This window comes from Sciurus vulgaris, assembly GCF_902686455.1.
Source record: "Sciurus vulgaris genome assembly, chromosome: 10".
NCBI classification, from domain to species: Eukaryota; Metazoa; Chordata; class Mammalia; order Rodentia; family Sciuridae; genus Sciurus; species Sciurus vulgaris.
The window spans coordinates 117,857,476-117,878,934 of record NC_136470.1 but is presented as its reverse complement, the minus strand read 5'-3'; the positions used below and the strand labels follow the sequence as shown (position 1 = coordinate 117,878,934).

The 21,459-nt window shown below is 38.4% G+C and overlaps 2 protein-coding genes across 2 annotated transcripts in view; both read right to left on the bottom strand.

The window, feature by feature from the left end:
* COL6A5 (collagen type VI alpha 5 chain) overlaps positions 1 to 17,585 on the bottom strand; it is a 149,322-nt gene extending 131,737 nt beyond the window's left edge. The window contains exon 1 of the mRNA XM_079101329.1: positions 17,155 to 17,585. The gene's annotated coding sequence lies outside the window, so the exon portion shown is untranslated. The remainder of the gene's footprint in view (positions 1 to 17,154) is intronic.
* Positions 1 to 21,459, bottom strand: part of LOC306638144 (uncharacterized protein) — a 148,725-nt gene that overhangs the window by 99,326 nt on the left and 27,940 nt on the right. The window lies entirely within an intron of this gene.

Genomic DNA, 21,459 nt, shown 5'->3' with positions numbered 1-21,459 from the left:
ATTTATGCCCCTAACAGTGGCTCATCCAGGTACGTCAAACAAATGCTTCTCAATTACAGGAATCAAATAGATGACAACACAATAGTACTAGGTGACTTTAACACACCTCTCTCACCACTGCACAGATCTTCCAAACAGAAATTGAACAAAGAAACCATAGATCTAATAACACAATTGATAATTTAGACTTAACAGACATATATAAAATATTCCATCAATGAGCGAATACACTTTCTTCTCAGAAGCACATGGATCCTTCTCTAAAATAGACCATATATTATGCCACAAAGCTACTCTTAGCAAATACAAAAAGATAGAGACACTACTTTGTATTCTATCGGATCATAATGGAATGAAATTAGAAATAAATGACAAAATAAAAACAGAAACTACTCCAACACCTGGAGATTAAATAATATGCTATTGAATGATGAATGGATAACAGAAGATATTAGGAAGGAAATTAAAAACTTCTTAGAGGTAAATGAGAACAAAGAAACATCATATCAAAATCTCTGGGACACTATGAAAGCAGTACTAAGAGGAAAATTCATTGCATGGAACACATTCAATAAAAGAATAAAAAGTCAACAAATAAATGACCTAACATTACAGCTCAAATCCCTAGAAAAAGAAGAACAGACCAACACCAAAAGTAGCAGAAGACAGGAAATAGTTAAACTCAGAGCTGAAATCAATGAAATTGAAACAAAAGAAACAATCAAAAAAATTGATAAAGTAAAAAGTTGGTTCTTTGAAAAAAATAAACAAAATTGATAAACCCTTAGCCACACAAATGAAAAGGAGAGAGAAAACTCAAATTACTAAAATTTGTGATGAAAAAGGAAATATCATGACAGACACTATTGAAATACAAATAATTAGAAGCTATTTCAAAAATCTATACTCTAACAAAATAGAAAATCATGAAATTCATTTGGAAAAATAAGAGATCTGGAATAGCTAAAGCAATACTTAGCAGGAAGAGTGAACCAGGGGGTATCACAATACCAGACCTTCAACTATACTACAGAGCAATAGTAACAAAAACAGCATGGTATTGGCACCAAAATAGACAGGTATAGAATAGAGGACACAGAGACAAACCCAAAGAAATACAGAGGGGCGTTTCAAGGTGGCAGACTAGAGGGTGGCTGCATTTCATGTTGTTCCAGGGCTCAGGATTCAAAAGAGGAGATATTGAGAGACTTGGGACCAACTCAAAGCCACCGGGTGAGTCTCTCCCATTGGAGAGGCGTCCCAGATGGGGTGGTAGTCCCAGAACACAGGGAACTTTGTGAAGTAGAGTTGCCCAATGAGACACCCCTCCCCCGCGGGAGCAGTGAACTCGGACAACTGGGAGCATTGTACAGGAGGCCGCTCAGCACAGCACTTGGACTCGGAGCAACCAACCAGGGCTCTGGGTGGCTGCCCAGAGGAGGAGCTGTGCGGCGAGCTGTTTGGACTCAGAACAACTGCTCCTGAACACTGGGGGGCTGCCTGGAGGAGGAGGAGGAGCGAGGCAGGTTGCTTGGACTCGGAGTGACTGCACCAGAGCTCTGGGTGGCTGCCCAGAGGAGAGTGCAGCGGGTCGCTTGGTCTCGGAGTGGCTGCACCAGAGCTCCGGTTAGCTGCCCAGAGAAGGAGGCATGCGGTGGGTCGCTTGGACTCAGAGTGACTGCTCCTGAACACCCGGGGGCTGCCCGGAGGAGGATGAGGAGTGCGGCGGGTCGCTTGGACTCAGAGTGACTGCACCAGGGCTACGGGCAATTGGCGGGAGGAGGAGGTGCCCAATGAGTTGCTTGGACTCCTAGTGACTGCACCGGAACACCAGGCAGCTGCCCGGAGGAAGAGGTGTGCGGTGAGTCTCTGGGACTCAGAGTGACTGTACGGGGCTCCAGGTGGCTGCTCAGAGGAGGGGCCGCATAGCCAGGCGATTAGGTGCAGAGCAGGGTCCCAGGACCTAGGAGGCTTCTTGGTGGAAGAGACACACTTAGGGGTGGAGCGAAGGTTCCAGGACTGTGGGCAGATTCTCTGAGGAGGGGCAGCCTAAGGAGACTCGTCTGCGAAGGGTGAGGCTCCCAGGCCCTGGAGGTAGGGCCAGGCCCCTGGGAACGTTGCAGAGGAAGGCAGCCCAGCCCAGGCAGTAGTTGTGGATTGAGGGAAACCTCTGGGAGGGGAACTGACCAGCAAGACCTCCCTACCAGGTGAGTCTTCCCTGCCGGGTGAGGTTTTCCCACAAGGATGGTAAAACCAGAGACACAGGCCCAAACAGGCCTTGCCTCAGCCCGCAGCCTAGTGCCCCTTTGGATGACCATTGGTCAACAAGTGGAGGCACCTCTGCCCACTAGCAGGGAATATACCCCACCGGAAGGCCACTACCCCTAGAGAGGCAGCTTCCTTGTGGAGCACCGTATTATCAACTTCCTCCAAGACTTCAGGCTACTGAAGGCTAAGAGGGGATATACTAGAAATCTTCAGGGACATTATAAGTCAATAGAGGAAATCTGCAATATCTCAGCAGTCCACTGATACCTGAACAATATGAGAAAACAAGGGAAGAAAATGCCCCAAACAAATTTAGATGTTACATCAATAAAATCCAATGACAGCATGGCAGAAGAAATGATAGAAAGGGAATTCAGAATGTACATAATTAAAATGATCAGGGAAGCAAACGATGAGATGAAAGAGTAAATGCAGGCATTGAATGATGAGATGAAAGAGCAAATGTAGGCATTGAATGATCGCCCCAATCGACAGTTAAAAGAGCAAATACAGGAAGCCAAAGATCATTTCAATAAAGAGTTAGAGATATTGAAAAAAAAAACCAAACAGAAATCCTTGAAATGAAGGAAACAAAAACCAAATTAAGAACTCCATAGAAAACATAACCAATAGGATAGAACACCTGGAAGACAGAACCTCAGATATTGAAGACAAAATATTTAACCCTGAAAACAAAGTTGACCAAACAGAGAAGATGGTAAGAAATCATGAACAGCATCTCCAAGAATTATGGGATATCATGAAGAGGCCAAATTTAAGAATTATTGGGATTGAGGAAGGCTTAGAGAAACAAACCAAAGGAATGAACAATCTATTCAATGAAATAATATCAGAAAATTTCCCAAATCTGAAGAATGAAATGGAAAACCAAGTACAAGAGGCGTATAGGACTCCAAATACACAAAATTACAACAGACCCACACCAAGGCACATTATAATGAAAATACCTAACATACAAAATAAAGACAGAATTTTAAAGGCTGCAAGAGAGAGGAATCAAATTACATTCAGGGGGAAACCAATACAGATATTAGAAGATTTTTCAATCCAGACCCTAAAAGCTAGAAGGGCCTGGAACAACATTTTTCAAGCCCTGAAAAAAAATGGATGCCAACCAAGAATCTTATACCCAGCAAAACTTACCTTCAAATTTGACGATGAAATAAAATCCTTCCATGATAAACAAAAGCTAAAAGAATTTGCAAAAAGAAAGCCAGCATTACAGAACATAGTCAGCAAAATATTCCATGAGGAAGAGATGAAAAACAAAGAAGCAAATCAGCAAAGGGAGGAATTATCCTAAAGGAATTGTCAAATAAAGGAGGAACCAAGTCGTGTCAAAATAAATAAATAAATAAAATTTTAAAAATGAACCAAATGACTGGGAATACAAATCATATCTCAATAATAACCCTGAATGTTAATGGCCTGAACTCATCAATCAAAAGACACAGACTGGCAGATTGGATCAAAAAGAAAGATCCATCAATATGTTGCCTGCAAGAGACTCACCTCATAGAAAAAGATACCCATAGACTAAAGGTGAAAGGATGGGGAAAAACATACCATGCACATAGACTCAGCAAAAAAGCTGGAGTATCCATCCTCATTTCAGATAATGTGGACTTCAAGCCAAAGTAGTCAGAAGGGATAAAGAAGGGCATTTCATACTGCTTAAGGGAAGCATAAATCAGCAATACATAACAATCATAAACATCTATGCCCCAATCAGTGGTTCATCCATGTATGTCAAACAAATCCTCCTCAATTTCAGAAACCAAATAGACCATAACACAATAATACTAGGTGATTTTAACATGCCTCTCTCACCACTGGACAGATCTTCCAAATAGAAATTGAACAAAGAAACCATAGATCTCAATAACACAATCGATAATTTAGACTTAACAGACATTTACAGAATATACCATCCAACCAAGAGCGAATACACTTTCTTCTCAGCAGCACATGGATCCTTCTCCAAAATAGACCATATATTATGCCACAAAGCTAATGTAAGCAAATACAAGACGATAGAGACACTACCTTGTATTCTATCAGATCATAATGGATTGAAGTTAGAAATAAATGAAAGAGTAAAAAACAGAAACCACTCCTACCCCTGGAGATTAAACAATATGCTATTATATGATGAATGGATAACAGAAGATATTAGGAAGGAAATTTAAAAACTCTTAGAGGTAAATGAGAACAAAGAAACATCATATCAAAATCTCTGGGACACTATGAAAGCAGTACTTAGAGGAAAATTTATTTCATGGAGCACATTCAATAAAAGAAGTAAAACTCAAAAATAAATGACCTAACACTACAGCTCAAAGCCCTAGAAAAAGAAGAACAGACCAAATAAATACAGTTTTCTCATACTAGACAAAGGTGCCAAAAATATACAATGGAGAAAAGATAGCCTCTTCAAATGGTGCTGGGAAAACTGGAAATCCATATGCAGCAAAATGAAATTAAACCCCTATCTCTCACCCTGCACAAAACTCAACTCAAATGGATCAAGGACCTAGGAATTAGATCAGAGACCCTGCACCTAATAGAAGAAATAATAGGTCCAAATCTTCATCGTGTCGGCTTAGGACCAGACTTACTTAACATGACTTCCAAAGCACAAGAAATAAAAGCAGGAAATCAATAATTGAGATAGATTCAAACTAAAAAGTTTTTTTCTCAGCAAAGGTTTTCTCAGCAAAAGTTTTTATCAGCAATGCGAAGAGAGCCTACAGAGTGGGAGAAAATCTTTGCCACTCATACTTCAGATAGAGCACTAATCTCCAGAATATATAAAGAACTCAAAAACTCTACACCAAGAACACAAATAACCCAATCAACAATTGGGCTAAGGATATGAACAGACACTTCACAGAAGAAGATCTACAAGCAATCAACAGATATATGAAAAAATGTTCAACATCTCTAGTAATAAGAGAAATGCAAATCAAACTACCCTAAGATTCCATCTCACCCCAATTAGAATGGCTGTTATCAAGAATACAAGCAACAGAAGGTGTTGGCAGGGATATGGGGGAAAAGGTACACTCATACATTGCTGGTGGGGTTGCAAATTGGTGCGACCACTCTGGAAAGCAGTGTGGAGATTCCTTAGAAAACTTGGAACAGAACTACCATTTGACCCAGCTATTCCACTCCTTTGCCTATACTCAAAGGACTTAAAGTCAGCATACTACAGTGATGCAGCCACATGAATGTTCATAGCTGCTCAATTCACAATAGCTAGTTTGTGGAACCAACCTAGATGCTCTTCAATTGATGAATATATAAAGAAACTGTGGTATATATACAATGGAATATTACTCAGCCATAAAGAAGAATAAAATTATGGCATTTGCAGGCAAATGGATAAACTTGGAGAATATCATGCTAAGTAAGATAAGCCAATCCTCAAAAACCAAAGGATGAATGATCTCGCTGATAAGCAGATGATGATACATAAGGTGGGGGGTGGAGGGAGGCAAGAGTAGAGGAAGGATGAATTGTTTAGAGGAAAAATAGTGGCAGGGAGGGGGCAGAGGGAAGGAAAAATAACAGAATGAGACAAACATCATTACCCTATGTACATGTATGATTACACAATGGTGTGACTCTACTTCGTGTACAACCAGAGAAATAACAGTTGTATCCCATGTGTGTACAATGAATCAAAATAAATAAAATTTTTAAAAAAGAAAACTATTCAATTCAAAATGAACTCAAAAAAATAAAATATTTGGGAATTAATCCAACCAAGGAGATGAAAGATCTCTACAAAGAAAATTGCAGGGCTGGGGAGATAGCTCAGTGGGTAGAGTGCTTGCCTTGCAAGCACAAGGCCCTGGGTTCGATCCCCAGCACCGCAAAAAAAAAAGAAGAAAATTGCAGAACACTGAAGAAAGAAACTGAAAGAGAAGATGGAAAAGTATCTCATGTTTTTGGATAGGCAGAATTAATATTGCCAAAATGGCCATACTACCAAAAGCAACATACAGATTCAAGACAATCCCCAACAAAATATCAATGGCAAACAGAACTAGAAAAAATGGTCCTAAGATTCAATAGAAAGAATAAGATACCCAGGACAGACAAAGAATTCTGAGCAAGAAGAGAGATGCAGGAGGTATCATAATACCTGATCTCAAATTATACCACAGAGCTGTACTAACAAAATCAGCATGGTAAATGCATCAAAATAAACATGAATACCAGTGGCATAGAATATAAGACACAAAGACAAAGACAAATACTTCCAAACAACTGATACTTGACAAAGATGCCAAAAAGATATGTTGTAGAAAAGACAGCCTTTTTAGCAAATGGTGCTAAGAAAATGATATATGTATGTAAAAGAATGAAGCTAGATTCCTCTCTCTTCCCCTGCACAAAAGTCAAATCAAAGTGAATCAAAGACTTAGGAATTACACCAGAAATTTTGCAATGGCCAGAAGAAAACATAGGGTCAACACTCCATCATATTAGTGCAAGCACGAACTTCTTTAACAAGACCCCTAAAGCTCAAGAAACAAAACCAAGAATCAATAAGTGGGATGGCATCAAATTAAAAAGCTTATGCAAAGAAAAGGAAATCACTAAGAGCATGAAGAAAGAGCCTACAGAATGGGAGAAAATCTTTGACAAGTTACTCCTCTGACAGCAGATTAATATTCAGAATATATAAAGAACTCAAAAAGTTTAACACCAAAAAATAAATAAATAAACCAATTAATAAATGGGCAAAAGAACTAAACATTTCACATTTCTCAAAAGAAGAAACACAAATGGCCACCAAATACATCACAAAAAATGTTCAACATTTCTAGCGATCAGGGAAATGCAAATCAAAACTACACTAAGATTTCATCTCATTCTAGTTATGACAATTATCAAGAATACAAATAATAATAAAGGTTGGTGAGAATGTGGGGGGAAAGATAAACTCACATATTGTTGGTAAAACTAAATTAGTACAATCATTGGAAAGAAGTTTGGATACGTCTCTAAAAATTAGAAATGTAACCACCATATGACCCAGTAATCCCACTCATTGGTATTTAACCAAAAGAGCTACAATCACACCAATGTGTACAGCAGCACAATTCACAATAGTCAAAATATGGAACCAAAACATGGAACCAGCCCAGATGCCCATCAGAGGATGAACAGATTAAGAAAATGTGGTATATACACACACTGGAGTATTAGTCATGGAGTAGAATAAAATTATAGCATTTCCCAGTAAATGAATGGAAATGGAGAACATCATGCTAAGTGAAATCAGCCAAGCTCAGAAGAATTCTCTCATGCAGAAGCCAGAGCAAAATAAGGGGAGGAAAGAGAGATATCATAAAGATATAGGGAAGATCAGTGGAGTAGAAGAAGGAGGATGAGAGGTAGGAAGGAGGGACAGGAAAGGGGAGGAAATGCAGAATAAATTTAACAAAATCATGTTGTGTACATATATGATTATTCCACACGGGATTCTATGTTTATGTATACGTAGAAAGCCCCAATAAAAAATAAATGAGTAAAAGAAGTTCAGTAGAGTAGAGAAAGGAAAACAAAGGGACAAAAATGGAGTAAATAAAATTCCTTGTATGTATGATTTTGTCAAAATGAACCCAACTACTATGTATAACTATAATGCTCTAATAATTTTTTTAAAAAAATGAGTGTGCTTCTATTTCCTTTCTCTAGTTTTTTGTTTCCATTTTACTGGAGTGAAATGAATTTTCCAATCTATCATAAAATTATCTTTTGAACTTCATAGTTTTTTAATGCTATAGCTTTTCTTTCAAGAAGTATAATTCTTGCTTAATGATCACATTACCACAGTTATTTCCATTTTTAGATTCAAATAGATTTAAAGTGCACTAAACTCTGCATTAATTCTAAGTATTTTTATTTTTATTTTTTAAATATTTTTTGGTTGTCAATGGATTTTTATTTTATTTATTCACTTATACGCAGTGCTGAGAATCGAACCCTGTTCCTCATGCATGTGAGGCAAGTGCTCTACCACTGAGCTACAACCCAGCCCAAATATTTTTATTTTGATTCCAATTTTTTTCATCTAAAGCAATGCAGAACTTCAATGTCAAATAGAAAAATAGAAATATAATGCACACCATATATGTAATTTTAATTTTTTATTGGTTATACTGGTGAAAGCAAAAAAGAAACAAGTGCTATCAATTTAGCAATCAATTTTACTTGACTCAATATACATTCTAGGCATTATAATATCAATGTATTGTGTGTGTGTGTGTGTGTGTGTGTGTGTGCATTAGACATACTCTTTCATTTAGTTTTCAGTACTGAGGATTGAGCCCAGGTGCAATTTACCACTGAACTACATCCCAATTTTTTTTCTTTTAATTTATTGTTCTATTTGGTTTTTTGTTTTGTTTTTTGGGTTTTGGTTTTGGGTTTTTCTTTGTTGTTGTTGTTGTAGTTATACATGACAGTAGAGTCAATTTCAACATTATAGGCATGAGTATGTCTTAGTCTAATTGGGATCCCAGTCTTGTGGATGTACATGATGTTGAGATTCACTGTGATGTATTCATATATATAGGAATTCCTATATATATATATAGGAAAGTTATGCCAGATTCATTCCACTGTTTTGTCTTTTCCTACCCACCCTTCCCTTCATTCCCCTTTGATCTACTGAACATCTATTCTCCCTCTCTCACCTTGTTGTGTGTTAGCATCCACATATCAAAGAGAACATTGACCTTTGGTTTTTTGGAATTGGCTTATTATTTTAGTTAGCATGATAGTCTCCAGACCAATCCATTTTCTGGCAAATGTCATACAGTCATTCTTATTTATGAATGAGCAGTACTTTTTGAGTATATATACCACATTTTCTTTATCCATTCATCTGTTGAAGGGCACCTAGGTTGGTCCCATAGTTTAGCTATTGTGAATCGAGCTGCTATAAACATTGATATGGTTGTACAACTGTAGTATGCTGATTTTAATTTCTTTGGATATAGACCAAGGAGTGAGATAACTGGGTCCAATGGTGGTTCCAGTCCTAGTTTTTTGAGGAATCTCCATACAGTTTTCCAGAGTGGTTGCACCAATTTGAGTCCCACCAGGAATGTATGAAAGTACCTTTCTCCCCACACCCTCACCAACATTTATTGTTGCTTGTATTCTTGATAGTTGCCATTCTGACTGGAATGAGGTGAAATCAGTGTATTTTTGATTTGCATTTCACTAATTGCTAGAGATGTTGAACATTTTGTCATATATTTGTTGATCAATTGTATTTCTTCTTCTGTGAAGTGCCTGTTCTGTTCTTTTGCCCATTTATTGATTGGGTTTTTTGATTTGGCTTTTTGGTATTAAGCTTTTTTGAGTTCTTCATATATTCCGTAAATTAACACCTTATCTGAGGTGCAGGTGGCTAAGATTTTCTTCCATTCTGTAGGTTCTCTCTTCACGCTCTTGATTATTTCCTTTGCTGTGAAGAAGCTTTTTAGTTTGATTCCAATCCACTAATTTGTAGAGGTTTCAGGCCAGTCAATGTACAGAGGAGCAAAAGTCCTTTGAGTTAAGCAAACTCCTCAGGACAATAAAGCCATCTGACTGAATGGCTTAGAAACACTCTGCAACTACTCTGTCCTTATTATGAAAATGGTACTAATGGACTCTGAGAGGCAAGCTGGTTATATGATCTGCACATGCACAAAGCTAACTGCACTATGTAACCTAATGTAACTTGATATAACTCTGGAATAGATAATAAAACTGAACTGGCTTTCCCATGGGAGCCACTACTTGCTGTTTGCCATCCCATGTGCTTGCCTCTTTATTTGCTCTCCCCTTAACCTTTATGGCTGGGCCCTAATTAAACTTTATATTAATTCACCTTTTATTTGACTTCTTGTGCTTTAGGAGCCTTGTTCAGGAAGTCAGTTCCTAAGCTGACATGTTAGAGTATTGGGCCTATATTTACTTCTAGTAGGTATAAGATTTCTCATCTAATTTCTAGGTCTTTGCTCCACTTTGAGTTTAGTTTTGTGCAGGGCAAGAGAGAGTGGTTAAATTTCATTCTAGTACATATGGACTTCCAGTTTTCCCAGAATCATCTGTTGAAGAGGCTATCTTTTCTCCAGTGTATGTTTATGGCTCCTTTGTCTAGTATGAGGTAACTGTATTTATGTGGGTTTGTCATGTCTTCTACTCAGTACCTTTGGTCTACATGTCTGTTTTGGTGCCAATACCGTGCCTTTTTTGTTGCTATTGCTTTGTAGTATAGTTTAAGGTCTGGTATTGTGATGCTTCCTGCTTCACTTTTCTTGCTAAGGATTGATTGCCCTGGCTATTCTTATTTTTCCAAATGAATTTCATGATGGCTTTTTCTATTTCTATGAAGAATGTCATTGGGATTTTAATAAAAATTCCACTGAATCTGTACAGCACTTTTGGTAGTATGGCCATTTTGACAATATTAATTATGCCTACCCAAGAGCATGGGAGATCTTTCCATCTTCTAAGGTCTTCTTCAATTTCTTTCTTTAGTGTTCCGTAGTTTCAATTGTAGAGGTTTTTCACCTCTTTTATTAGATTGATTCCCAAGTATTTTATTTTCCTAGCTGCCCTTCAACAGATAAATGGATAAAGAAAATGTGATATATATACACAAAGGAATGTCACTCAGCCTTAAAGAAGAATGAAATCATGGCACATGCAGGTAAATGGATGGAGATGGAGACTAAGCAAAATAAGCCAATCCCAAAAAAACAAAGGCTGAATGTTTTCTCTGGTATGCAGATGCTAATTCACAACAAGGGGTGTGGGCTAGGGAAGAATAGAGGTAATTTGGCTTAGACAGAGGGGAGTGAAGGGAGGGAAAGAGACATGGGGGTAGTAAAGATAATAAAATGAATTGGACGTTATGACCCTATGTGCATATATGGTTACATGACTGGTGTAATCCTCCATATATGCAATAAGATGAATGAGAAGTTATAGTCCATTTATGTATGATGTCCCAAAATCCATTCTACTGTCATGTGTAACTAATTAGAAAAAAAAATTTAAAAAGAATGTTTCTCATGTTTTAATGAGCATAAGATTTTACATAAGATGTAAAAATGCAGGATGATTCAGTAGCTCTCAAGTGGGCCTTGAGATTCTGCATTTTATAAACACTGACCACTTATAAACTCAGTAACCACTTTGAGTAACAAGGCCCTGTGTTATACATACAGGGGTCTGCATGACTTAGAATGTGTTTCTGCTATCTTTTCAACTTGCCATCTAGAGCGATCTAAACTAGTGTTATCCAAAAACAACATAACGAAAAATAACAAAACATAACAAAATATAACAAAAGTCACATACGCATGTGGCTACAGAATTCTTAATTCTCATTCCTTTCTTTTTCTAAGCTCTGTATTAAATAATTGTCTTCTGGACTCTGACATTGCTAAGATAATTTATGTGATTAACAAATTTTTACTTTACTTTTACCTTTTATCCTTAAATATCATCATGTTAATATGAATCCATTTTTCGTTTATTTTCTAGAACTCGAGACTTTTGATCTGCTAATTCAGATGTTTATTTACTTTGGGCAAGTTTTCATTTAATTCCACATTTCCTTAATTAAAAGATGCATCTTTTTCACATTTTAATCTTTCTCAAATTGAGAAATCATGTGACACATTCATTTAATATATTCCTGTTTCCTCCTACTCCCCCAGAAGCTATTTTTAAATCAATAATGCATCTTGAAATGATAGCTCGAAATTTTAAAATACAATGTTTTATACTTATATTCACTTCCATTTGTTCTTTTTTTCCCCCATAATGTCCATTTAGTCCTATGCTGGCTTTTGTTGTCTATTTTCCATTATTATCATACTCTCTACCTTTATCTTTGTATTCTGTAATCGCTGTGATTTTTTTTCCAAAGTTAGCCTCTGTTTTCCAAAAGGCTGACTTACAGCTTCCTGCTTCTAACTTAGGTGTTGGTTTTTAAATAGTTTTTTTTTTTTTTTTTCTGTATTCTCTGGATTTGCCTCTCATCTCTTGCTTTTCTTGGGGCCCTTGAAGAAGAGAGCCTGTGTTCTGTGATGTTGCGTTTAGAGTAATCCTCTTCTATTGACTGGAACAATATCTAATCTTGGTTTTAAGTGTAACAAAAGCTTCCTTTTCGTTAGGGATATTTTTGGATAAGGTTCCTACGAGTGTGTTGGGTTTTCTGTGCAGCCTTGGCTATGTGTCTGTGGGGGAGTGAGCTAGGAAGGCGGGACCCAGTCGGAGCGAGTCCAACTCATTTCCCAGCCATAGTTCTCCTTATGTTTTAGTTTATTACTGTTGAGAACAGAAATTTTCCTCTCCTTACACTCTAACTGCTTGTCACCATTTTATTAAAAGATTATGATGTTTTCCTAGAACTACTTTGCTGTCAACTCTCTTAACTAATAGAGTCCTTAGATTTAATTATTTTTAATAGACTCAGTTATGATCCATCTGGGGCAGCAAGCACCTACAGGATTCTTACTAAGTGCCAGTCACTCCTCTTTGTTCTTTCACTTCACAACTTCCCTGGGAGGTGACTATATTTCCACATGACAAAAGAAGTGACCCTCAGCTACTGAAGTGGTGAAATGCTGATTTGAGCCCATTTACATGGGCTCTTAGATCATCATACCACTGTTTGTAAAACTTGATTGTCTCCCTCTTTCCAACTATTTTTTTCCTATCACATGGTTAAAATGAAGTATGTAAACTTCATTCTCTCATTTCTTCTATTGCCTTCCTCCTCTCTATTAAGGATGAGTACTGGGACATCAGAGGAGCTAAGGTCTAGAATAGTTCTGAACCCAGTGGGCATGTGGTCTTTGGCAAGGGTTTATCAATCTGGATCCTCAATCCTCAATCCGGATTTCTCATCAATGAAATGATAATTTAAAAATCTGTTCTTTTTACCTCTCAAGATTACAATGGAATCTAAATACAGCCACTGACACAAACTGCTTCAAGACCTAGATTAGTATATTGCTATTCCTCTAATTTCACACCTGGAGTATTTCTATTTTGGGGGAAACTGTCTTTTTTCCCCTAATTTTTTCAAGCTATCCAGTTGCCCAGCAGCTTATTATCACAATCTTGCTTATCATCTTTTGTTCTCCAACACACACATATGCACACACACACACACACACACACACACACACACACACACAATTACCCACTGCAACCAATGTCATTTGCCATTCTCCAAAGAACTATTCTTTTCTTGCATCAATATTGCAGATGTCTGCTAGCCTACTCAATATTCCAATATTCCCTATTCCTTCCTTTTTTATTAAAAGAACTCCTATACTGATGGATAGAACAATGTGCTCAGCTAGAAAAACCCATTTCTGAACTTGTAGCTACAGTGAGCCAATGAAACACAAGCAGAAGGTGGATACCTCAGCAAGATAAGAGACCTATCGGCTGCATCTTCCTTCTTCCTGCATAGAATGCAGATATAATGTCTGGAGCTCCAACAGCCATCTTGTGAACATGAAGCAACCTTATAGATGGAAGCTCCATGCTGAAAAAGGTAGAAACAAAGGTAAAAAGAAGCTTGGCCACTAACAGTCACTGCTTCCTTTTATTAATTTATACTGCCTCTCTGTGGACTTATTTTACAGGAGGAAAATATATGACTTGTCTAAACCACTGCTCTTGGGTTTGCCATTTTTGCAGCTCAACCTATTCATAGTTTATATACTCTAAGTCTAGAGAATGGTACTTAGAATGCATAAGAATACATAAACTCTTCAATGCTCATCCTATATCAATAATTAGTGAATAATATATGAGAAAGTTATAAATTATATTTACTCATTAACTGAAGAGATCTGGCAACACCCTTCTTTTGCAAACTTTTTTTGTATTATTAGATTATTACACTATGACTTTCTCATATTTATGGGTTAGGTTTCCCTACTGTTAAACAAAAGATTAGCCTAGGTGATTAGCGGTAAAGTTACAATATTAACAAGGGCTAGTATGTATTCAGTATATAGTCACTATGTGGAAAACATTTCACACAATTGTTAGACGGATGTTCAGGGACACCAAGGTGGTGGAGGCGGGGTATAAGAAAAAGGCCAGCAGGAGTGCAAGACAGGGAGATGAGCCATCAATGTCCCTGTTTACAATAAGTCATTACCATGGCAACTTCCACCACAGGTTCAGCATTCTAAAGTAACCAATGTGGGTAATGTGGCAGTATTCTAATCAGGTCTCATAAGACAACCAATGGGAGCAAATGGGATGTGGCCCTCAATCGGCCAGACTGGGAGGAGAACACCTCACAGCTTATTATATATAACAAGAATTTCCAGACATTTGGGCCTTGAACCTCTATCTGCTACTTTGCCCACTCCACTCTGCCTTAACAGAGTGCTACCTTCACCATCACCTTCAATAAATCTGAGCTTCGCCTGTTACTTCTGCACATCTTGCTCAATTCTTTGTTGCTGATTCAAGAACCTGGACCCCAACACCAGTAACACAATAATCTCAATTCTTACTTCAACTCTGTAAGGTAGATATAATTATGTCCACCCTATAAATGAAGGAACCAAGGCTCAAACAGGTAGCATAGCTTCCCCCAAAGCTTGCAGGCCCTGACTACAAAGATGATGCTTTTCCACTGCACTACACTGTCTTTCTAAAGCTCTAATTCCACCATTCTGGTCCTTTAATGTTTCTGTTATCTTCCAAAATAATAACTAGCTAACCAAGTGAATTATTCCATGCTAAGGGAGAAGACTTGAGGTGTCACTTGAAACCATCAAATAATGTGGAACTTCTTGGTGGCCTTTCAGAGACCAAGTCTGGGATTACAAAATGGCCTCAACGAAGACTTGAAGGATGAGAATTCAAACAGGTCAGAGGAATCTAGGGCAGTATCATAGAGTACCAGGGATTTACAGGAGTGACAAAAATTCTGGCAACAGCCACACATGCCACCAGCCAGCCCTTCCTCAAAGGGCACACCTGTATTTCATTTGTACCTTAGGTTCCCACTTTGCCCAGTGCTATTTCCAGTCCCTTTGCACCTGCCTGGGATAGACTTGGATCTGAGATCCTACAAGATTGACAGGGGCTTCTTCAAAGCAAACTGCAATACCAAGAAAAGTACACATTCCAAGTTAATATGTGTCCTCCACTATCAGAAATAGACGTTTAGGCAATGTTTCAGGGTTGTAAAGTCTTCTCTTTTGGAAGGTGTGGAAAAATCACAACATGAAATACCATGAAAACAAGACATATGTTGTAAACCTTACACTTCATTATAGAATGATGCTGAGCATATGCTCATTGAATACTTATGAACAAGCTCTATGTGTAGCTTTGATTCAGAATATTTATAGTGGCAAACTATTTTTGCAATCTTATAACATTCCTAGCAACAGCTCCCAATTTTACCGGCATTACCAAATATGTTTCCAAACAAAACAGTGATTAGCTTGAAATATATGAACAAGACTTTTAGATGTTTTCATGTAAAGCACACACATAATTAACCATATGATCATCATCTTAAATATTTTCTCTGCTTTAGTATATTGATAATGATTTAATGTCATAATCATGTGACAGATAGGAAACTCTAGGGAAATACTTTGGAGTAATAATGGAAAGTGCCATCAAAACTCTACATTTTTCATCTCCCACTGATGAGAGAGAAAAACTGAAAAGTCTCTGCAAAGATATTTGAACCAGAGACTCAGAATAAGTCAGTAATTAATTTAGACTTAATGTTTAAGTTAAGATACCAAAGAAGAAAAAGAAACACAACCCATAACAAGTTGTAATTATGCCTTCATTGTCAAATACCTAACAAGTCAGGTCCTCAGCAATGATGATGATCCTGCCTCACCTGAAGGAATGATTCAGAACCACAGGGAATTCTTTTCTACTCCATATCATAAGAAATCTCAGGATCCCTTTGATTCTACTTGTAAGTTGTAGCACCATAAACTTAAATATTGAAAATATGTCTTTCTGGAGCAAATTCTTCCAAAGGATTTTTGTTCAGAATTCATAGAGTAAATGTATCTCTTCCAAAATATCTGACCTAGCACTCTGGGATAACAAAAAAAAAAAATTTTTTTTTTCAGATTACAAGGATCCTGGTTAAAGAAATAGTACCCTTCCAGTTTGGAGGGAGTAAGTAACTCCCTTAGCGTTTGGAAGAACCCACTTGGTGTCTTAAAACAGAGTAGAAATTCCAAAATATTCATTGAAGCCATGACTGCTGTTTTTAGGAAATCTCACAGATCACAGTTTACAGTTTGAGACAAAACAGCAACAAACCATGAGTGTTTCTAAGTGTTTTGTTATATTGGAATACATGCCAGTGTCTAATGCCTATGGCTCAGTGTTTACTTACCCATTGCTATTTATTTGGAGGTTCCTGTGTTGGGGTAAGGGACACAAGTACTAGACTAAGATGACTTCTGGGGCAATGTTTCTCAAACTTTAGCTGCATCAGGACCCCCTGGAGGATTTGTTGATCTCACATGGTAATTCCCATTACCAGAGATTTTGGATCAGCCAGATCTGGGGTCTGACCCATGAATTTGAATTTCTAACATGATTCCAGAGAATGGAGATACTGGTGGTTTGAATCACAGCACCGCTGAAAGTCTAGCCTTTCAGAACTCAGACATTTGCAAAGTTCCTTAGAACCTGGATTTTAGGGCACCAACCCGGATAAAATCACCAGAGGAGAAGCTCCTGATCACACCCACGTCTGTCCTGAGCTCCCTCGCCCTCCCGGCTCAGGTCCCCTGTCTTGCATCCAACACTCACCGAGATTTCCCGGGGTCTAGGGACTCTTAGGACCGGGAAGACGGCCCCAGCTCTCCGGAGGGGCAGCCCGGAGCGGCTGGGCGCTGCAACTGCACGTGCGTCCCGAACCCGCGGCAGGAAGCCCCAGGCGCTGCGGGCTGCAGGGCAGGTGGGTACCCCGAGCAAGGGGCGTGCGCAGAGCGGCTCTTTTAAGCCCTCACTGACTCCTGCCCTTGGCCTAATTCTCCCTGGGGCTTTTAACTCTCTGTCGATTTTGAATGTCCAGAGACTTCCAGCTGTTTGTTGGCTTTGTCTACACTGTGTAAGCAAACGCTTTCAGGGAAGCCACTAGCTGCCAAATGAGCTTGAGAAGGCAGAGTTTCTCAGAAACGGAGGGCAATCTTTATCGCAGCTGAGCTGAGGTCACGGCTGCTGTCTGGGCTGGGGACTCTCCATTTGGCTGCAAGGTTTACAATTCCTCAGAGCCAGCCTTCAGGGAACCAGAGAAAATCATCAAAGAGGGGCACTGTCCTAAGGGAAGCGGGAATAAGAGAGAAAGTAACTGGCACTCCCGTGCAGAAGGCAGCGGGGTTTTATCCGGCAACTTCAGGAAGGACTGCGCGGGAAAACAGAGCGGACCACAGAAATTAAGGTGCGATTTTAGCACATGGAGCGTAGAGAAGAACTGTGGAAGCATTGGCTAGCCTTACATGAATCACTTACTTTTTTATATTTGTGGTTTTGGTTATTTCTCAGGGACAGGTACTCAGATTGAGATTTTATATTACACGAATGTATACCAACTGCACATGAAGAGACATGTTGAAGTTTCTTGCACAAATTAAAGTTTATTAAATGACCAAGAGGAAACGTGAGAGATGGAGGCTCACCCTACCTCAGCAGACCTCCGGAACACCAGACCTCGGAATTCTGGGATTGCTTTAGAAGTTAATTAGAAAGTTTCCTGGCATCTCTCAGAAAGCATGGGGTCAGAAGGATGAGGAGAAAAAGTTAAGTAAGGACTGTCTGAATTTTTTTTGGGGGGGGTGCATTGTAAATATACATAATAGTGGAATTCATCATATACATCATGCGCATAATTTGTATGAGTGTATTATCATAAGAGTGGGGTTCAAGTTGAAATAATCATATATGTGTGGACTGTAATTCGCTCCATTTCAGTCCCCAGTACTTCCTCTTTGCCTGCCCTTCTTCCTCCCCCTTCCTCTCTTCTGTTGGTCTTCCTTCTATTTATTTATTGTCTTTTTAGTTGGTGCTTTAGAGGTGAAGGTGGAATTCATTGTGGTTTATTTATATATGTACATAGCATAATTTGATCAATTTCATTCTACAGTTCCTCCCTTTTTCCATCCCTCCTCCGTCCCATTCAATTCTCTTCCACTAGTCCATTGATCTCCCTTTTATTTTCAGGGAATCTCCCTTTTTCCCTTATTTTGCTCTAGTTTCCACATGTGAGAGAAAACATTTGTCCCTTGACCTTCTGAGTCTCTTATTTCACTTAGCCTCATGTACATAATTCAATCAGTCTCATTCCCTAGCACCTTCCCTTTCTCTCCTCCCCCATCCGCTGGCTCTACTCTACTGATCTCCCATCTAGTGTATATGTGTGTCTGTGTGTGTGTGTGTGTGTGTGTATTCAAGATTCCCTGTGGTATATTCACACCATGGAAGATTCCATTCCTGAGTACTTCCCCATGGCCTCCTTCCTCTCTCTCCCTCCTTCCTCTCTTCTTCTCCATCTCCTCCTCTACACTGTCGGATTCCCTTCTATTTTCATGAGATTCCCCCATGCCCCTTTCTATTTTTTATTCCTTTCTATCTCTCTCTAGCTTCCGCATATGAGAGAACACATTTGACCCTGAATTTCTGAATCTGGCTTATTTTTCCCTCTTATTTATTTATTTATTTTTACAAAGAGAACACAAATTATGTAAAATAATAACTTTTTTCTTTTTGTCTTTCATTAATAAGGAGAAAATGGTGCAGTAGGAAAGCAGTTTTTCCCAAGAGAGTGTATTTCTCCCATTTAGAATCCCCTCAGTACAGTTAGGGTTATGAGGTCTATGGTACATAACATCCTAGAACCCTGGATTTGAACACCAAGACTTTTTCTTCCTTATCAATGAATCTCAAGTCCTGTCCAGGTTTTACAGAGTGTGTCATTGGCCATCAAAGTGAAACACAGAGGAGTGATGCTAAGGCCTAGAAAATTAAGGAATTAGAATCTAGGGGACTAACTGGGCTTCTTGCACCACAGTCATGCCTGGCCCAGGTGGAGGCTTGACTCCTGCTCTGTCCACACACCATCAGAGTACAGAGATTTGTTAATTGAGATGTTCTTCCCAGTCAAGAGTAATGTCTTCAGAGAGAAAGGAGGCCTCTGCAGGAGAAGGGTGGGGTGTTTTCTTTACAATTACTGTAATACTCAAATAGCACTGGAGTTCAAGGGAACTGACTTTTATCAGGAATGTCTCTGGAAATTTTGACTTTCAGCATGATTGTGATTTAAATTTCACTATTGCAATACAAAATAAAGTGGCTCTGGAGATTTACAGCCTTTTCTACAGAATTCAACATTTCCTTTTCCTTTCTTCTGCTTATAAAATTGAAGCAAATTATTCCCTAAAGAAATTGTAATGCAAAATTTATTCTCTGTTGAGAATTGTATTTATTTTATTAAGGATGTATTAGCTTAATGCAGTTAAGAAAGTAGGAATTTGGAGCTGAACACCTGAAGGAATTCAGGCACTAAAACACCAAGATTTCAATTTCCTAACAGAAAAGAATCCAAGTGGATTCTAACATTACTTTAACTGACTTGGGTTTTGTTTAGCATTTTCTCTAGAAAACGAAAAGGTGTTGCATAAAAGATTTTTTAAAAATACTTCAAAGTGTAGAGAGGATATTGAGTTTTTTTCCAAGAATTTATCATTAGTTATATTTGCTTTTAATTAACCCAATCTTCATAATCTATGTCTTCTGCAATTATTTCAAATAAGGAACTAACATTAGAGTAAAAAATATTAAATGTGATAGGCTGACAGATCTGACTCCATGAGAATGTTATAGGCCAGACTCCAAAGGAAATGACTAAATAGCCTCCATTTTGCTCTGAGACTCCATGTCATGTATAAGCTTCTCCCATGGGAACACCGCACCTCTGTACCTGTCATCAGTTACTTAGTATGACATGTTTAACAATATAGAATGACAATTCCTATGTAAAGGAAAATTGCTATCTTTTGATTCCTATTGCTCCTAAACAATGTACCATGTGAACAGTGATTATGTGGATGTTAGTAACCATTCTTTAGTTTGTACCTAGGTAAGGGCCATTTTAACCCACTTCTCCCTCTGTTGATGATCTCATGATGTTAGTTTGTAATTTCGAATCGTAACAACAGACACTTATGATTGATGTGATTTTTGGTATAAGAACCCCTACAACCCTGTGGTCGGGGCTGTTCTCCCAATAGCCATTTTTTGGGGCATTGTGTGAGACAGTCAGCTGGCCAGCTTAATAAAGACTCTCAAATTTGGACTTCTCAGTGGTGATCAGTCTGTTCTTAAGTTGCGCCCCATAACATTAAATTCTACTCTACGCTGCACTCATTGGGAAATATTGATACTTCTGAACATTTAAACCCTATATATCAGAAATATGCAAGATGATTTGGGGTGAGAGATGATTTGAATGGAATCTGACTGACTTTCTCTTTGATGCAATCAGTATTATTTTTAAAAAGAACAGGAAACATTTTTCTTATTAGTAGATAAAAATTAATTAAAATGTGTTGCTGATAACTGAAGCCAACATACTTTTCCTTCCCTGTGTGTTAAATAATATTGGAATCTAGTATTCTTTCTTTTCTCTATGTTTGAGCTCCACTGAGAACAAGCAAAAGCAACTTAACTACCTATGCCAGCAAATACTTGCTCCTAAAAGACAAGACTGTGACTAACCAAAATAATTTACTTATCAATATTAATCAGCTTGTTTAAGACTTGCCTCAACTCCTTCAGCTTCTGGTGTCCATCGATCCAAAGATATTATGTCATGAACTGTTAACTTTTCATTGCTGTGACCAAAATATCTGACAAGAGCAACTTAGAGGAGGAGCACTGTATTTTGGCTCATAGTTTCAGAGGTTCAGTCCATGGTCAGCTGACTCCCTTGCTCTTGCCCAAGGTGAGTACAAACATCATGGCAGAAGGTTATGGTGGAGGACCATTGAAACCTCTCGTGGTAGCCAGAAGTAGAGATAGAGAAAGGAAAGGGCTGCAGAGAAGACCTTCCTCTTCCAG